Consider the following 18620-nt stretch of genomic DNA (forward strand, 5'->3'; position numbering starts at 1 on the left):
CACTCAATACTTGGTTGGGGCTCCTTTTGCATGAAGAATTACTGCATCAATGTGGTTTGGAGGCGATCACCCCTTTGGCACCGCTGAGGTGTTATGGAACCCCAGGTTGCTTTGATAGCGGCCTTCAGCTCATCTGTATTGTTTGGTCTGGTGTCTCTCATCTTCCTCTTGACAATACCCCACAGATTCTCTACGGGGTTTAAGTCAAGTGAGTTTGCTGGCCAATCAAGCACAGTGATCATTAAACTAGATATTGGTACTTTTGACAGTGTGGGCAGGTGCCAAGTCCTGCTGGAAAAATAAATCGGCATCTCCAACAAGCTGGTCAGCAGAGGGAAGCATGAAGTGCTCTAGAATCTCCTGCTAGAATTCTGCACTGACTTTGGACTTTATAAAACATAGTGGGCCAACACCAGCAGATGATAGGGCTCCCCAATTCATCACTGACTGTAGAAACTTCACACTGGACCTTATGAAACGTCTTTGAATTCTGTGCCTCTCCACTCTTCCTCCAGACTCTTGGACCTTGTTTTCCAAATAAAATGCAAATTTATCCACAGGTAGTGATTATTTGGGGTGCCATGTCATGATCAATTTTATATATATAATGTTTAACTTCCAGTGACCAGTATGAGAGAGTGAGAGCGATAACACCAAATTAACACGCCTGCTCCCCGTTTACACCTGAGACCTTGTAACACTAATGAGTCACATGACATCGGGGAGGGAAAATGGCTAATTGGGACCATCTTGGACATTTTCACTTAGGGGTGTACTCACTTTTGTTGCCAGCGGTTTAGACATTAATGGCTCTGTGTTGAATTATTTTGAGGGGACAGCAAATTTACACTGTTATACAAGCTGTACACTCACTACTTTACATTGTAGCAAAGTGTAATTTCTTCAGTGTTGTCACATGAAAAGATATAGTAAAATATTTACAAAAATGTGAGGGGTGTACTCACTTTTGTGAAATACTGTATGTGTATATATATATATATATATATATATATATATATATATATATATAGGCAAATGGGTATATGTAAATGGTTCCTGTGCTATCACGGGAAATTGCAATTACTCCTTAATGCTGCACCACGATACTGACACTATAAACCAGTCTACAAACAATCAAGAAGGGGGTGGTGGTGCGCTTCAAGGATGAAATTAAAAAATAAAATAGAATAATGGTGTCGTAATTAATAGATGGGATATTCCTTTATCTAAACCAATTTCATAATTCCCAATAAATTTGAAGGTGCTTCAATATAAATCGTGATTAACTTATTTAAAATGTGATGAAAAACAATATCTGAAGGTGCTTGATGCTTCTAATATTTTCAAAATTAAAATGAAATCAACTATTTTCACAAAAATATCATTAGAAAATACTTCAAATCAAAAAATGTCCATCAATATATATAATCCATAAAGTGCTTCCGTGCAGATAAGGTGTTGTGACTGATTTCCTCCACCAGGTGTCACTTCTAGGTGCTCTAAATTCTCACCTCAAATAAAGATATAAACCGCCTGTGTTTATATGTCTTTTCCTCTAGTCTGGTTCCTTATGGCTCCCGAGACCTTCCTAGGGGACTCTGTGTGTATACCCGATCCTTGATATACCTCTAAGGCTCCTTAATAGGGACTCCTTCTATCGCGGGTTCCTTAATTGTTACCACGACCTCAGGAGCTCATTAAAAATAGAGGGCCATCATAGTGCAGTAGTATGAACAGTTTATTTCGCAAAGAAAGTATTACACTTACATTTATCTTTCTTGTTATCAGCATAAAATCGGTTAGAATAGCGTTAAGGGAACATCTATCCGTCAGTCACGTCACTTCCGCTTGTTTGGGCTCCTCCTACGCGTTACGTCACGTCACGTGACTTCCTCAGGGAGACTATATATATATATATATATATATATATATATTGACAGTGCTATGCCCTGTCACTGTGTGAAAAGGGTTTTGAGTCACACATGGTTCTCATCTGACCAAGTTGAGGGGCTCCAGAGTGCTTTTCTCACACACATGAAACTGAGTTTTCAGTTTCCCCAGTAGTTGGTAAAACCTGGTTTAGGACCTGGAATCCTGAGTCTTTGTAAAGTCTTGGGTCTTGGTTTTGTGAACAACAAGGGCACTATATTGGCAGGTGTGTGCAGGGATTTTTTTTATGGAGACATGACTATGGTTCAGGGCTCCACCCCAGCGGACAGAGGAAATTTCTGTCCAGAAGTCAGCAGGGCTTTGTTTTAATATAAGTTGGCAAGAAAAACCCTTAACAGGGTCCCTAATGCACTATCATATGAAGCTGGTTCCAACAATATATAATGAGAGGTTATCATTCCTTTTGAAAGACCTTGTGGCTTCTCACTTGGTTCACAGGTGATTTTCAAATTTTTCCAAATTTACATAAAAAGTAGATAAGGATGTATCCTTTTAGTTTATAACTTTATGTTAACAAAATAAGTAAAACCTGAATTTAAATAACAGTGTATTTGATTTTTTATTTGTGGATGTGAAGAATGTTTTCCTAACTAATCAGACTAATAGCAAGCAGCAAGCATAAGCTAGTAGACCTATGATGCAGTCCCTGGAAAGAAAACTGTCATGATTAGTGGACCTTTTAGGTCACAAAAGTGCAGGACTGTAAAGTAATTCTTTGGGGTATCGGGTCTTTCCCGTATTGGCTAGTGGTGCAGATGGTGCGCTGCTAATTCCCCAGGTGCAACATCAGAGGATCTTATGGTGAGAGATGACTAGCAAATAGCGGTCATGGTATAAATCAAAGAGAAGCAAGGGCAACATGGTAAAAGGTCGAGGAAGGCAGCAGACAAAAAAAAAAAAAACAGGATCTATGTACAACTCAAGGCTGAATATCAAGGGAGCAATCCAAATGAAGTATAGTCAGGCAGATGCAAACTGAAAAAAGCCATTGATCAGGCACTGGGTAGAAGGATTAAGTTCCTATAGATGAAGACAGAGGAGGGAGGAGGTTATCTCTGAGTTGTATGAGACAGTAGTGCCACAGATCATTTAGACACAAATCAAAAAGTACAAATGCGGTGTCCAGAGCAGTATATGTCATTACAAGGAAAGGCCTGCAACCAATCGTAATATTTCATGGCTTCATTTACTTAACATATGTAACTGATCTTAATTTTGCATGGCTTCGTTAACCTAATGAACACTTGGTGTGGGCACGTTTGTATAAAAGTAATGTACTGTATAGTTGCTTTGTACATATTTCCTTTCTTTATTATAAGGGTAGTGGTGTGCAGAAATTTTAGAGTGTTGGTGATACCCTTTGTTATCTTACTTAAACTATTAGAAATTCAAACTTTTGGGATCCCTTCTTAAAGGTTTACACTTTACTACCTTAAAAAGGTCAGGACTGAAAAAAAAGCTTAACCACTTAAGCCCCGGACGATTTTACCCCCTTCCTGACCAGGGCCTATTTTGCGATTCGGCACTGCGTGACTTTAACGGACAATTGCGCGGTCGTGCGACACTGTACCTAAACAAATTTGACGTCCTTTTTTTCCCACAAACAGAGCTTTCTTTTGGTGGTATTTGATCACCTGTGCGATTTTTTGATCATGCGCTATAAACAAAAAAAGAGTGTAAATTTTGCAAAAATAACAATATTTTTCACATTTTTTTATATGAAATTCCCCCCCAAAAAAAATTTAAAAATCAAAATTTTTTAACATTTTCAGCCAATTTGTTTTATGCTACATATGTTTGGTAAAAAAAATCGCAAAAAGCGTATTTTGATTGGTTTGCGCAAAAGTTATCGCGTTTACTAACAAAGGGAAAGATTTTTGTAATTTTTGTTGTTTTTTTTTTTTAACGAGTAATGGTGGCGATCTGCGATTTTTTTTGCAGGACTGCGACATTGCGGCAGACAGATCGGACCCTTGACTGACATTTTTGACACTTTTGGGGTTACCAGTGACATTACTGCAGTAATCAGTGCTATACATATGCACTGTTACTGTAAAAATGACACTGGCAGTGAAGGAGTTAACTGTATTGGAGAGGGAGGGGTTAAGTGTGTCCTAGGGGCTTGATTCTAACTGTGATGGGACATGTCTCCTATTGTAAAAACAGAGATCAATGGTTCTACATAGTAGAACCGTCTGATCTTCATTTTTACACAGGGGAGAATGACAGGCGGCTTGTTTACATAAGCCGCCCGCCTTTCTCCCACTCTACCGACGATCTTGGTGTGACCGGCGGACATGGGGTCCGCCGGTCACACGCGCGGACTCCTCCGTGAATGAGCCGCGGCGGGCGCGCGCCACAGCGGGCGCGAGCTCGCCTGCTATTGGCTCACAAACCGGTCACAGGCTAGTGACGTACGTATATGTACGTCACTTTGCCTGGCCGGGGCTGACGGGGCAAGCGGTTAATATTATTTCTAGTAGTTTTTTTCTTTGGTGAGGTAAATATGAAATATTGCCTACTAATTTATTCTAAACAGCCAGTCCTATTATCATTATGTCCTGTCCTGAAATAAGCCTGCTGTTAACAAAACTGTATAGATCATTAGAGCCGTGAGGAATTCTTTTGTCATTTGAGTCAGAGGTTTAATCAGAAGCAATGAGCTGAAAAGCAAGCTGAGTTTTCTGTGCTCTTTACCTAACCGATAATGCTCTGGGAATCCTTTGTCATGCATTGAATGTTTATTTGTAAAACAAAGAAATAGTAAAAAATGGATATAAAACACCCTCTTTAACCATTTTTTTCCCAAGCCTATTCTAAAACTTCCTCCAAACTTATATATATATTTATTCTTTAAAGCAAAGGCCTTAGAGCAGCTATGTCCAAACTATGGTCCTCCAGCTGTTCAGGAACTACAATTCCCATCATGCCTAGTTATGTCTGTGAATGTCAGAGATTTACAATTCCTCATGGGAATTGTAGTTCCTGAACAGCTGAAGGGCCATAGTTTGGACACCCCTGCCTTAGAGAATAAAATGGTGGGTGTTGCACTTTTTTGCCCGGTATTTGCACAGTGGTTATGTAAATGCAATTTTATTGGAAAAAAATACACTTTTGTGAATTCTAATGCACAAAAACACAAAATTATACCCTAATGTTTGTTAAAATGTTCAAGATGATGTAACGCCAAATAAATAGATACCTAACAAGCCATGCTTTAAAATTGCGAGCGCTCGTGGTACAGCGCCAAACTACAGTACTTCAAAATATCCATAGGTGATGCCTTTACACGTTACCAGTTTATAGTTACACAGAAGGTCTGCTGATAGAATTATTACTCTTTTTATAACATTTGCGGCAATACTTTGCATGTGTGGTGCAAACACCATTTACATAAAGTATGCGTGCACAACCTACATATGATTTTGCCTTTGAATGTGAGCATGGGGGGGGGACAGGGGCGCTTTACTTTTTTTTTTTTTTTTTAGTTTGTATTACATTTTTTTTTATTTGTACACGGTCTCTTTAAATTTTTTTATATCAACTTGATGTTGATGAAGAACATCCTTTGTAATAGCATGAACAGTCTATTAATACTCAGATCTCTCCTACGCCCTTAAAAGCATCTGATCAAACTGGAATCGGTTAGTTTAGATGCTTTCACAGGCCGCTAACAGACTTTAATGCTCATAAATAGGTAGGTTCTTAATTTGTACAGTAAACTCCATGCAAACAGCTACATTGCATAACTGAATCCCGGTTATTTTGACAATTTTATCTGCCAAATGATTTATGACTCTGTTGATCCATTCTTGTGATCCAGACACCCATTCCAGACACCACAGCCCAGGTCAGTGGGCTCATTTTTTCCTCTACAGTTAAGCAATACAGCCTAGCCACAGATCATCTCCAGTCATCTAATTGGAGAACAAAGGAAAGGCAGAATGCTTGAAAAGTCAACCCTTAACTCCTCCTCCTGTAAACATATTTCCTGTGTTGGATTGGCAGAACATTGCAGAGTAAATGAGCCTTGATTGGCTGAGTGCATTCACCCTCCCTTTTCTAGTTTAAGTGTCTTTGTGCAAGAAGCTAATATAACAAAAATAAAGGTTCAGTTATTTATACTAGTTATTTTAAAAATTGCTTATTATTTAAAATGAACATATTTTTTTATTTACTGTCTCTATTTTTTATACCTGCCGGGAGTTCGGCTTTCTATTAGAAAACACTCTAAGGTGTAGTTTTTGGCTCCAGTAATATAATATGAAGCCAGATTGACACATTTTCTAGATACATAAAATTGTGTTAGGAAATATCATTGCTAGAGCACTGTCATAATGCCTTTTTGTTCTGCCATCTGGCAGGCAAAAACATGCTGAAACTTCACGACTCAAGTTAAATTAAACCGAATAATATCTTCATAGGATAAATATATACCTGTCTAATGTCGAGAACCTTGGAATCGACCACTGTCTCAGTCGCACACTATAATAAACTGAATTCCTTATTCTGTATGCTTTTTAGCATAGCAAATCCTCAAGTTTTTGTGAGGGGGAAATATTAAAAGGAACTCTGAAGATGAAAATGTAGTGATGAGGGAAGCAAGTCAATAAGGAGTACCTATAAAAACCATATCGCATAGCCACTCATCCATTGAAGCAGCATGTTAATTCATTGTGCACAAATGGGAAAAATCTAATGTTTCCAGGCTATCTTCTTTGCAGTTCAAATGTGTGAATGCAGAAAATATTGCATTATGGCCACTAGATGGTCGATGACTGTCATAGGAAATAAATATGTTCCTCAGTTTTATCCAGTGTCCATAATGTGGTGTTTTCCCAATGTACATGTTCAAATTGCAGAAAACACAGGTATTTATGCTTTGTTTGGTGTTAGTGCTTTTTAGGTGCATTGCCGTGTGTTGACAGCCCAATAAAAATTAATTGACTACCTTAACATTAAACGCATGTTAATAAGAAAAACAAATTTTAGACCTTTGGGGCCCAAATGTCGACTATATATATATATATTTGGGGCCATTTATTTTTAATTAATTTATGTCTGAGAGATGATGCTGCGTCTTCCACTTAAAGAGGTTCTTAAGGATTAAGGTTTTTTAACCTAAAACATTCTATGCATTAACCTCCATGGCGGTCTGATTTATGTCAGGATTTCTGTGCTAAAAGGGGTACATTGCTTTGCATGGAAATCTGTTGTTTTATATTTTAAAACTCACCTTCCCCTGCAATCCCCCGCCGTCCTCCCCTGGCATCCTCCCGCTGTCCTCCCGCTCTGTGCTCGGCCGATGCCGGCACCTTTCTTCCGGTTCCCTTCCCTGCGAGCGTTTGCCGCCAGCGGCAATTTCAAAAATGTAAATAAACCAAATGACATGATTCAAAGCTGTGATCCTAACGGATTGCACTGTATCATGTCATTTCACCACAGGATTGCACCTGGTGACTTTTCCAGTGCCCTGCCTGTGCTTTTCCAGTTCTTTTTGACTGGAAAATAGAGAACTACCATGGCGTCCAAAAAGCGTTCTTTTTGCACAAAAGTGCTTTTAGGGCTCTTTCACACGTTCCGCCTCCGTAGGCGGATCCGTGCTGCTCAGTGGGGATCGATCCACGATCCCCGCTGAGCCGGCGGATGACAGCTCCGTCTCCACTTGCAGTGTGGAGAGGGGGGTGTCAGAGCCCCCGCTGCTCTCTATGGGGAATCGGATGAGAGCGGACCGCCTGTCCACTCTCATCCGATCCTATCCGATCCCATCCCCAGGACGGAGGGAAAATAGGGTTTCCATCCGTCCGGATTTCACAGACAGGATCGGATGCAGATGGCAGCGGGTGTCAGCGGACATGTCTCCACTGACATCCACTGCTCCATAGGGCTGAATGGGGCATCCAATCAGATCCGCCTAAAAAACTGACAGGCGGATCTGATCGGACCGCCCGTGTGAAAGAGCCCTTAGACGAACTGAAAACAACAACAGCGAAACAGAGTTACTTGAAGAACTGAGCGATAGCGGTTTGTGGGAAAATTCGTCATCAGGTACGGAAAGTGACGACATCGACGACTCTGATGTCTCTTTCTGACACATCGCTCCATTGGAAATTCTGAAGAATCATTTGATATACTTCCCAAATTCCACAAGCCAAGCACATAGCAAGAGGACAGCGGGAGGAAGGCTGGAGGACGGTGGGGAGGATAGCGGAGGATCGCAGGGGAAGGTGAGTATGATTCTGGGGTAATCCCAAGTGGGGTTCGGCGTTACCGCTTTTGGTACTGCAAAATTACCCTGAGCCAGGAATACAGCTAGGGAGGTTAAGATAAAAAAAACCTTCTGTGTCTAGGAATGCCCCCCCTGTATAATTACCTGGACCCAATCTAGATCCAGAGCTGAGCCCGATCAGGCTGAGACACTCTCCTCACTGGCAGACCGATAGTAGCAGGAGCTTGCTCCTGCTACTATCCGTCGGAGGAGCAGCTCCTGCTGCTGTCAATCAAATCCTATGATGAAGAAGTGGGGGATGGGGCAAGCAACACTGTCAATTGATGCAGACAGTTGGGCTCTGGAGGGAGCCTGCACAAGTACCCCCATAGGAAGCAGCTTCCAATGGGGACACTCTGTGGGGGGAGAGGAGCCTGGAGCACTGGTGGGGGGACCTGAGAAGAGGAAGATCGGGGCCATTCCGTGCAAAACCACAGAGCAGGTAGATGTAACATGTTCATTAAAAAAAACGAATTGTCTGAAGGTTGAAGGATCACTGTCGCCAAAAATATTGCATTTTAAGAACTATATGAGGTTAATACAGCTAATCATAGCATTTATAATGTGAATTCTTCTTTTTATTTCCAATGCCTTTTATTTCCGGCACAGATGACAAGTCTTATGATAAAATCCCATTTACAAGATCTCTTTTACATACATCCTAAAGGAATATTCCAAGTTTGGCAAAAATAAATTAATGCATTGATATTGCAAAGAAAAGCATTGCAACTGTGATAATTGAATTGTGGGTATAATGTGCTGGCTCCTGCAGACTGTACCTCCACTTCAGGTCTTCATTGAGGTACAGACCTTCAGTTATGGGGCTGGAGGAAGTATAAATTGACTACAAGGGTTGGTCACATCACCACACTTGTGCTCCATTGAGAACTACTCTATGGTGGCAGATGGGACTTGTGGTGTTTTTTTCATTCACAGTTCTCAGTGCATGAATGAGAATGGAGCCGCACACAGCCATACCAAATTGAAATATGAGGAGCCAGCGGGGAGCAGAATCCCCATGATTCTGTAATGGGGGGGGGGGGGTGTTCATGGGTGGAACATGAAACATGGTCAGAAAGATTATTTTAAATCTTTGAAAACTATTCCTAATTATTTGAAGAAAAAAATACTGAAACCTCTAAAATTCTCAAAACACCTTTGAGTGTGATATAGTTTGTCCCAACTCCTGTCACTATTTCTGTACAGCTTTGTCTGCCTGTAAATGTAGAGAAAAATATTGAAAAAAAAGAGACTTTGTTCACTAATACTATGAAGAGTTAACCCCATATACTGTACTTAGCAGAATGCAAAAGCTCCCATGGATGCCACCTTTTATACAATTGTGATTCATGGTAGAAAGCAATGACGGCATGAACAAGTTATGGTAATCCAGTATCAGGATTGCTATACAGAGAAAATACCTACTGTAGTTTTAATGAATTTTTATTCAAGGATTTGTAAACTTACAGGACAAGTACGATCCGTCAATGAGAGTGTTTACCCAAAATCAAGCTACAATACGGTGGTGGTCTGGAAGTAGAAGTTCCATATTCTGTGTTCACATTACTCTTCAACAGAAAGTCTCATAAAACATCTTAACTGTGTTATAAGAGCCAGCTTTAGTGGTAAAGAATTAGGAAAAGTTAAAGAAACAAAGAGGGGGAAATTAGTAGGTAGAAGGTGTAAGGGGGGATCTTCAGGGCATGGACATAAGCTGCTCTTTACCCATGAAGCAATCAGATGGTCAAAAGAGAATGGTTAAAGTCCTTAGGTAACTAATATTTAATGCAAGTATTTCAGACCCATTCAAATTTGTATAATTTGTCCTTAAGAATCGTAGACATATTTTCATCTTATTCTTCACCTGTGATATCAAGAGGGCGGACTTTTACTTTTACTATAACTTGTTTTGCCATTAAAAAATGGACTGTAAAGAGGGAGAAAAAATACTTTCACCCATCACTCCATAGGCATGTGCAGGGGGTGTACTGGATGTGCCTAGGCATACCCTAATCACCCCTGCTGAAATTTCACCAAAGCCCCCAACAGGGCTCCTAAAAAAAATTGTCAAAAATAATATAAAAATAAAATTGTAAAAGATAATACAAAAATAAAATAATAAAAATAAAAAACTACTGACACCATCCACTGTCCTATTGATACCAATCTCTGCCCTACTCACACGTCTACTGCTCCACTCACAAAGTCCATGTATACAGTATATATATGTGTTTGAGCTTTTGGGGGCACACCCTAACAGTGATGGAAGTAACTGCGTTTAAATAAACGGCGTTACATAAGCAGTTACTTTAGAGGGTAACGAGTAATCTAACTGATTACTCGTCCCCTCATGGTAACGCCGTTGAAATTACTTCGGCCGCGTTACTGCAATTACATTTACCGCCACTAGTTGGCAGTAGTGTAATTCCTCCTCTCCTCTATGACTGAGGCCGGCGCTGTCTTTAGTACTGGCCTCAGTCGATGAGAGAGAGAGGCAGCAGCACAGGCCTGGAGGAGGAGAACGGAGCCAGACGGACCCCAGTGTGCCTGGGCAGGCCACACACCACCACCAGCAGCCAGCCACCACCACCAACAGCAGCCAGCCAGGCAGCACTGCAGCAGCAGCACAACAGGTACCAAAACAACAAAAAACAAAACTCAGTCACAGACAGTCAAGACAGGAGGACTCAGTCAGGACTCAGACCCCCACCACCAGTGTGCCACACCACCACCACTACCACCACCACCACCAGCCAGCCACTCCAGACAGCAGCAGGTACCAACAAAAAAAGGTTACTCACACAGTCAGGAGGACTCAGGACTCAGACCCCCACAGTGCACCACACCACCACCAGCCACCACCACCTACCCACCCTATACACCCACTGACCCCAATATACACCTACCCACCCACCCTATAAACCCACTGACCCCTATATACACCTACCCACCCACCCTATACACCCACTGACCCCTATTTACACCTACCCACCCACCCTATACACCCACTGACCCCTATTTACACCTACCCACCCACCCTATACACCCACTGACCCCCAAATACCCCAACCCACCCACCCTATACACCGGCAGTATACTATGCAGGTACCACAGTGTCACTCTCAGCAAATACCACGCAGGTACCACTAAGCAAATACCACGCATACAAGGGGCATGTAAGTTATTTGACATATTTGATTATTCTTTTTAAAGTAACGCAATAGTTACTTTCCCTGGTAATTAGTTACTTTTTTACTGATGTAACTAACTCAATTTACTAGTCACGAACTCAGTTACTTTTTGGGAGAAGTAACTAGTAACTATATCTAATTACTTTTTTTAGGTTACATGACCAACACTGCACCCTAATGCAATAGGCTGTGCACACCTATGCATCACTCCCTTGATGTCTGGGTGCACAAACCTATTGCTCTTTTGTTTTCAACAGTAAGGGAGCGATGACTCGCTCATCCATACAACAAGGAAAGGAAGAGGGGAAAGAGGTGAGTATTTTATCTGCTCTGCATAGTGATCTCTGGTAGGTTTCCACCAAGGACAGGATTGCTGATGTGCCATGGCCCTAACTCCTTGGCTTAATCTCTGGTTCTGTGCAGTGTTCTCTAGCTGAATTAATTAGAATCTGAACTTGAGTTAGGAATCACAAGAGTCTGTGGACTCTCAAGTTCCCTGTTGGTCAAAATGATTCAGCAGAAAAAAAGCATGAACTATTGAAGCATGTGCCATCATGTATGTCAGTAAATAGACTCTTTCTAATGCATTTGTACTCCATTCTTCGCTCATCAGTCACCCCATTTAAACCTCTGTGAAGTTTGTTTAGTCAGACATTTAACTACATTTGGCAGAGAACCTTTCATTTCATAAATGAAATATATTGGTCTTTTTTTTTTTTCATAAATGTAGGTTTGCAAAAAGTGAACCTAAGTGTGTTTTGATGAATGCTAATAAGAGCCCCTTCTTATGCGGTGTGCTGTGCATTAGAGTTTCACAGTTACTTCTGTATAAAATATGTATTTTGCCTCGGATGAGTACTAGACAACTCTGTATTTTATTTGGTTAAAGAAACTCCTTTTCACATGCTAAAAGCGTTATCTGGATTTTGACCTCCAGTAATTTCGAGACATTCTGCTTCAGTGATCGCACTGTGCTTTAATAAAAATGCTAAACTAGAATTCAAGAAGTGTTGTGAAAGTAGTTTGCGCTTGTTAAATCATAGTTTTATGTGTTTGGGTAAGAAGTAAATAATAAAGTGCATCATTTAAAAGTTGAAGGCCGCTGTAGGTAGGAAAATATTACAGGATCTGATTGGTGCTTGGATGCCAAGGATGTTTGTTGCCCATAGCAAGTAATCAATGTCTTTCCATTGCTAGAATAATGAGAACTGGAATGTATTCACAGTTGGCAACACAACTTACTTCCTCATTAATGAAAGGCAAATTAAATTTTTTTGTGGGGGAAGGGTTACAACCTCAGGTTTATGTACTTCCTTTTTTGTATCCACTGATGGGAGAATTTACCATTACTCCTCTCACCAAGAGGGGGGATTTCTCCAAAACCCCAATAAAGTTATTTTTTTCCCCAAAAGCTCTTTCTATACCTAACATCCTAAAAGCCCAACTCTGGGCTGCCCTTAAAGTGTTACTAAACCCAAGAGCCTGCATTCACTATATCTGGTCTCCCACAGTACACAGAACATGGAAATGCAATTATTTTCGTAAATATAATCTGATAAATAAGTTTTCTTATTAGTAGTATATAGCAGTCTTGTGACTTCTATCAGTGTCTGGTTAAAGTTTCTAGGAGGGGTTTTCATTCTCCTCTGACTGGCCTATAAGGCTGCATGACCTTCTGTCTGGACAGTGCTGATTGGCCTTGTGTTGATCACATGCACCCTCCCCCTAAAAAAGCCTCTCAAGTAATACACACCAAACTAAGCACATGCAGAGTGTCTCCTAGGGCTATGTGCTATCAGCAGATAAATTGGGGACAGTAAAAGAAGGGGAGCCTTTTTACACAATATGGAGGATTAACCTAGTAAGTTCCACAGTGAATATACTACTGCTTTACTACATGATTTACTGATTTTACTGTTTTGGGTTTAGTAACACTTTAAATATACCAATGCACCCCCCCCCCCCAACCCCTCCTGCCCACACTGTATGGGATAAATGAGGAATAAGTACACATTTTTACCGTTTCCTCACTACCAAAGCAGCTAGTGCTCACCTCCATTGTCCAACACATCTGGGATGTGGGCGGGTCCTTGACTTTCTCGTGTACATTAAAGAACTGCTGGTCCTGCATTGTCATAACGTCATCAAGAGTGGATGTGATGAGAGCTATGACTGCCCAGGCAATGGCTTTGGGGACCCATTGCACATAAAAAAGGAAGGCCTGCTTGGGAAACAAATAGGGTAAGTATGTAAATGTATTGTTTTCTTCCTAACCACAATCCCATTTACCCATGTAGTGCAGACGAGACCCCAGAGCTGTACTCTGCAGGAAGGCTCCCCAGATGAATATATGGGACAAAATTATAAATGAATAGGATAAGGAGGATCCAGGGGGTCTCTTCTATTTCTCCAAATGGGCTGCACTCTGGGATGTTTTGCAGACACAGGAGATCATTGAAACCTTTGAGCAGTACATCATTCTGGTTGATCATCCCCAAACTATTGTGCCTAAGGATCAACTGCAGTGGAGGGTCTCTAATTTTGGAGATTTCTGAACATCTTTACAACTTAACCTGGGATGTTTCTTTGACTACTGGGATCCTGTACACATTTAATTCCATCCCTATGTATTCAGCATGATATCCCCATTGAATCTGTGGCCTCAGTGATCCATGGGAGGCTCTTGCTGTGGTCTGGTGGTCCCCTTTTGGAGTTGTGGATGGAAACAGCAGCATATGGTTTTTATGATTTTAATGTGACTGCTATTCATTTAATCTAGTGTTAATCAGAATTGTATTTATCCTACACTACATACACCCCTGAAGAAGAAAAATACATTACTTTGAAATGCATAGGGGCCTCTGTATCAACTAAATCTCAAATCATAACACTGGTTTTGGCTACGTAATGTTGATACAGGACTCTCTGTACAATTCATGTTGCAATATACATGTGTATATATAACATGAGCCACAATTCTACTTTTTTATTTATTTTTAACACTTGTTTATAGCAATAAAGATTTTTTTTTTTTTTATATAACACAATTGAATTATTTCCTAGAAAAACCCCAAAACAAAGAGGAGATTATTTCTCATTATGGATATATGCAAGAATCAAAAAAGAACTCCACTCCATATGTGAAAGTCTAAAGCGAAATTGTATTTGTAACCAAAAAGGCAAAATAATGTTCCCCCTTCTTTAGGGCTAGAGAAAATAGAAGATTGTGGTCTGGAGTGAACTCAAATGTCAGAGGCAAAGGCAAATAATTATTATAATAACACTAAATAATAATAGTAAAAAAGGGGTCACTGGTTTGAATCCCAACCACTGCACTACCTGCCTGGTGTTTACATGTTCTCCCTGTGCCTGTGTGGTTTTCCTCTAGTTTCCTCCCACACTCCAAAGACATGTTGGTAGGTTAATTGGTTTGTTGGCTCTTGTATGTATGAATGTGAGTTATGGGCCATACACACTATAAGATTTTCTGAAGACTTTTTCCTTTAGATTTATCAAAACCATATAACATGAGGTCAAACCTAAACACTTTCAATTTGTATGCAATCTGGCAGGCCCTTGCACTACATAGAAAAGGTAAATCTGAAGAAAAACTAACCACAAATGTTGGATAGTGTGTATCCAGCTTTAGGGACCTTAGATTGTAAGCTCCTTGAGGGCAGGGACTGATGTGAATGTACAATGTATATGTAAAGCACTGTGACAATAGACAGGGCTATATAAGTACCTGAAATTAAAAAAATAATATTTAATGTGGGGCTATTCACAATGCCAGGTGCAGCTCGAGTTCTGTAATCAGCATAGCTCAAGCTAGAACTACCTTGGTAAACCTGCATTGCCAAAAAACACTATTTTTGGCAACGCAACACACACATACTTACCTTATATGTGAATTAGGGGACTATTTTGAATGAATGAATAAATGGCACTGCACTGTTAAGCTGGATACACACTATAAAACTTTTGTTGTTCAATTTCCTTTAGATGTACCATCAACTATGTAGTGCTAGGGCCTGCCTGATTGCATACAAATTGAAAGCATTTAGGTTTGACCTCATATTATATGGATTTGGTAAATCTTAAGTGAAAAAATCTAAAGAAAGTTGTATAGTGTGTATTAAGCTTTGCTCACATACAGTATATCTGTCTTCTAGCATGTGTGGCTGCAATGAACAATACATGGTACACTGCACATTATATAAGATAAATGCACACTTTCAGCCCTGAAAACTCCATATGTGTTAAAGTGGACTTCTAGCCAAAATGAGATAGTAAAGGTAGGTTTTCCAATGGGAACATGGATGAAAGCAAAAAACAGACAGAAGTTTTAATCCTTTCCCAATCCATAAAAAGCTTTTGGCTGAAGCTGGGCTTTAACCACTTAAGCCCCGGAAGATTTTACCCCCATTCCGACCAGGGTTTTTTTTGCGATTCGGCACTGCGTGAATTTAACAGACAATTGCGCGGTCGTGCGACGCTGTACCTAAACGAATTTGACGTCCTTTTTTTCCCACAAACAGAGCTTTCTTTTGGTGGTATTTGATCACCTGTGCGATTTTTACTTTTTGTGCTATAAACAAAAAAATAGTGTAAATTTTGCAAAAATAACAATATTTTTCACATTTTTTTATATGAAATTCCCCCCCCCAAAAAATGTAAAAATCAAAATTTTTTAACATTTTCGGACAATTTGTTTTATGCTACATATGTTTGGTAAAAAAAATTGCAAAAAGCGTATTTTAAATGGTTTGCGCAAAAGTTATCGCGTTTACTAACAAAGGGAAAGATTTTTGTCATTTTTGTTGTTTTTTTTTTAACGCATAATGGCGGCGATCTGCGATTTTTTTTGCGGTACTGCGACATTGTGGCGGACAGATCGGACCCTTGACTGACATTTTTGACACTTTTGGGGTTACCAGTGACATTTCTACAGTAATCAGTGCTATACATATGCACTGTTACTGTAAAATTACACTGGCAGTGAAGGGGTTCACTTTTTTGAGAGGGAGGGGCTATGTGTGTCCCTAGGGGCGTGATTCTAACTGTGATTGGCTGTGGCTTGAGGTGTATGAACAGTGATCAACGGTCCTACATAGTAGAACCGTATGATCACCATTCATACACAGGGGAGAATGACAGGCGGCTTGTTTACATTAGCCGCCTGCCTTTCTCCCTCTGCACCGACGATCGAGAGTGACCGGCGGACGATTGGGTCCACCGGTCACACGTGCGGGGGGGTCCATGACTGCGCGGGAGCGGGAGCGCGCCTCGGGCGGCGCGCACTCACTCCCTAGACCGTCACAGGCTAGCGACGTAGTCCTACGTCGCTCTGCCTGTGAGGGGCTGACCGCCGCAGTAAATAGTCGTGCAGTGGTCGGCAAGTGGTTAATAGGTAAGCTTAGCTATAATATATAAGCCCCTCTATATTTTCTACTAGTAAATGTACAAAGTTTTTCTCAAGAGAAGAACGTTTGATGACTTGACTTTCATCAAATGTTTTCCGTAATTTCCCAGAAGCTCCCTGTATGTCATAGTGGAAGAAAAGGGAACTGGTGTATGGTGAGATTGTAGAGCTTAATAACTAATTCCTAAAATCAATACCCCCAGCTCTGAATTTACAAACAAGTCAAATATTATTGCCTGCACTTCAAAGAATGTTTTCCTATACACGCGATAAATTAATTAGTTAGCAAATCCTTAAGTATTACTTATGCAAATGGCCTAAATGGGGTTTTCATGCAAATTGTGTTCGCTTACAGTTCACCTTGCTGTAAAATTTTTTAAAGACTGCCTGATCTTATACACAGGTTTTGACAGCCATGTGTGAGCTAAAGTTTCTATTGGAAAAAGATTAAAAAATGACAAAAGAGATATCACTAGGGATGAGGTTCGGGTTGGCTGCTAACAAAAGTTTGCATAGAATCACCAGGATTAGCGAAGTTCACAAACTGTGAACATTTGGTCAAAGGTTTGCAGGTTCTCCATCAGAAATAAGGAACAACCTAAAATTCTTTGCATATCATTTTGTTCTGGTAATTGGGTCACAAGAGCCAAAAATTTGAAGGAACTGGTAAAACTATTAAATTTTTAATAAAAGGAAGGGCTCACAACAGCTTACAACAGCCATATTGTCAGTCTAAGCTGGAGCTGTTAGAGGCAGCTGACAATTCGATGTTAAGAAAGTTATTTTTTTAATTTGGTACCTATCCCCCAAGGCAGTCCCTAGTATCCCAGGCCTTTTGTTTGATGATATTTTGCTTATTGTCTCTACAAATGGCCAGCATTCAATTAAAAGATTTTATCCCCTACCCCACCAATGATTAACTGATTCTCAGATATCACTAAGGCCCCTTTCACATTTGTGCGACCTAAAATTTGCGTGATTCTGCCCTGTTTTTGACTGGACTTAAAGCGATGCCTGTGTAATCTTGAGGTCTATGGACCTCAAAATGCATCAAACTTGGATCAAAGTAGTGCAGGGGCTTCTTTGAAGTCGTTGCAACTTGAATTCACACAGATATGAACGGTACTCATTGGATATCATGGAGTACGACTTGTCACGTGACCTTGCAGACACAAGACAAGTTGCACAAGTGTGAAAGGGGCCTGAGACACTTCCTGGAAATCAGCAAAAATTAAAAGTTCCATTTCATAAAACTCTGTAAAAAAAACGGTGTCAGAAACAGTTCAGCACATTTCATTCTATGCATGATGGTAAAAAAAAACAAAACATCAGTATGCAGTTTCCCCTGCAGCCCCCCTAATACTTACCTAAGCCTGATTGTGGTCTAGTCAAGAATGGCTGCTCTCATCGGTCTCTGCCTCCTCATTGGCTGAGAGACAGCAGCAGGAGCCAATGGCAGTCAATCACATCCATAGAGGAGGAAGCATAGTCCCAGCCTACAGTTGGGAAATAATTATTTGTTCCCCTGCAGATTTTGTATGTTTGCCCACAAAGAAATGAAGGGTCTATAAATTTTATCATAGGTGTATTTTAAATGATAGAGACAGAATATCAACCAACAATCCAGAAAAAACACATAATATAAATGTTATAAATTCAGTTGCAGTTTAGTGATTAAAATAAGTATTTGATCCCCAAGCAAAACATTACTTAGTACTTGGTGGAGAAACCCTTGTTGGCAAGCACAGAGGTAGGACATTTCTTGTAGTTAGTTACCAGTTTTGCACAC

General features: G+C 40.4%; 1 protein-coding gene across 6 annotated transcripts in view; it reads left to right on the plus strand.

Annotated features, from left to right (window-relative positions):
- The window catches only part of LRP1B (LDL receptor related protein 1B), a 2177452-nt gene that overhangs the window by 1734009 nt on the left and 424823 nt on the right, over nt 1-18620 (plus strand). The window lies entirely within an intron of this gene.

The sequence above is a fragment of the Pelophylax lessonae genome (assembly GCF_965119305.1).
Source record: "Pelophylax lessonae genome assembly, chromosome: 6".
In the NCBI taxonomy this organism is placed as follows: Eukaryota; Metazoa; Chordata; class Amphibia; order Anura; family Ranidae; genus Pelophylax; species Pelophylax lessonae.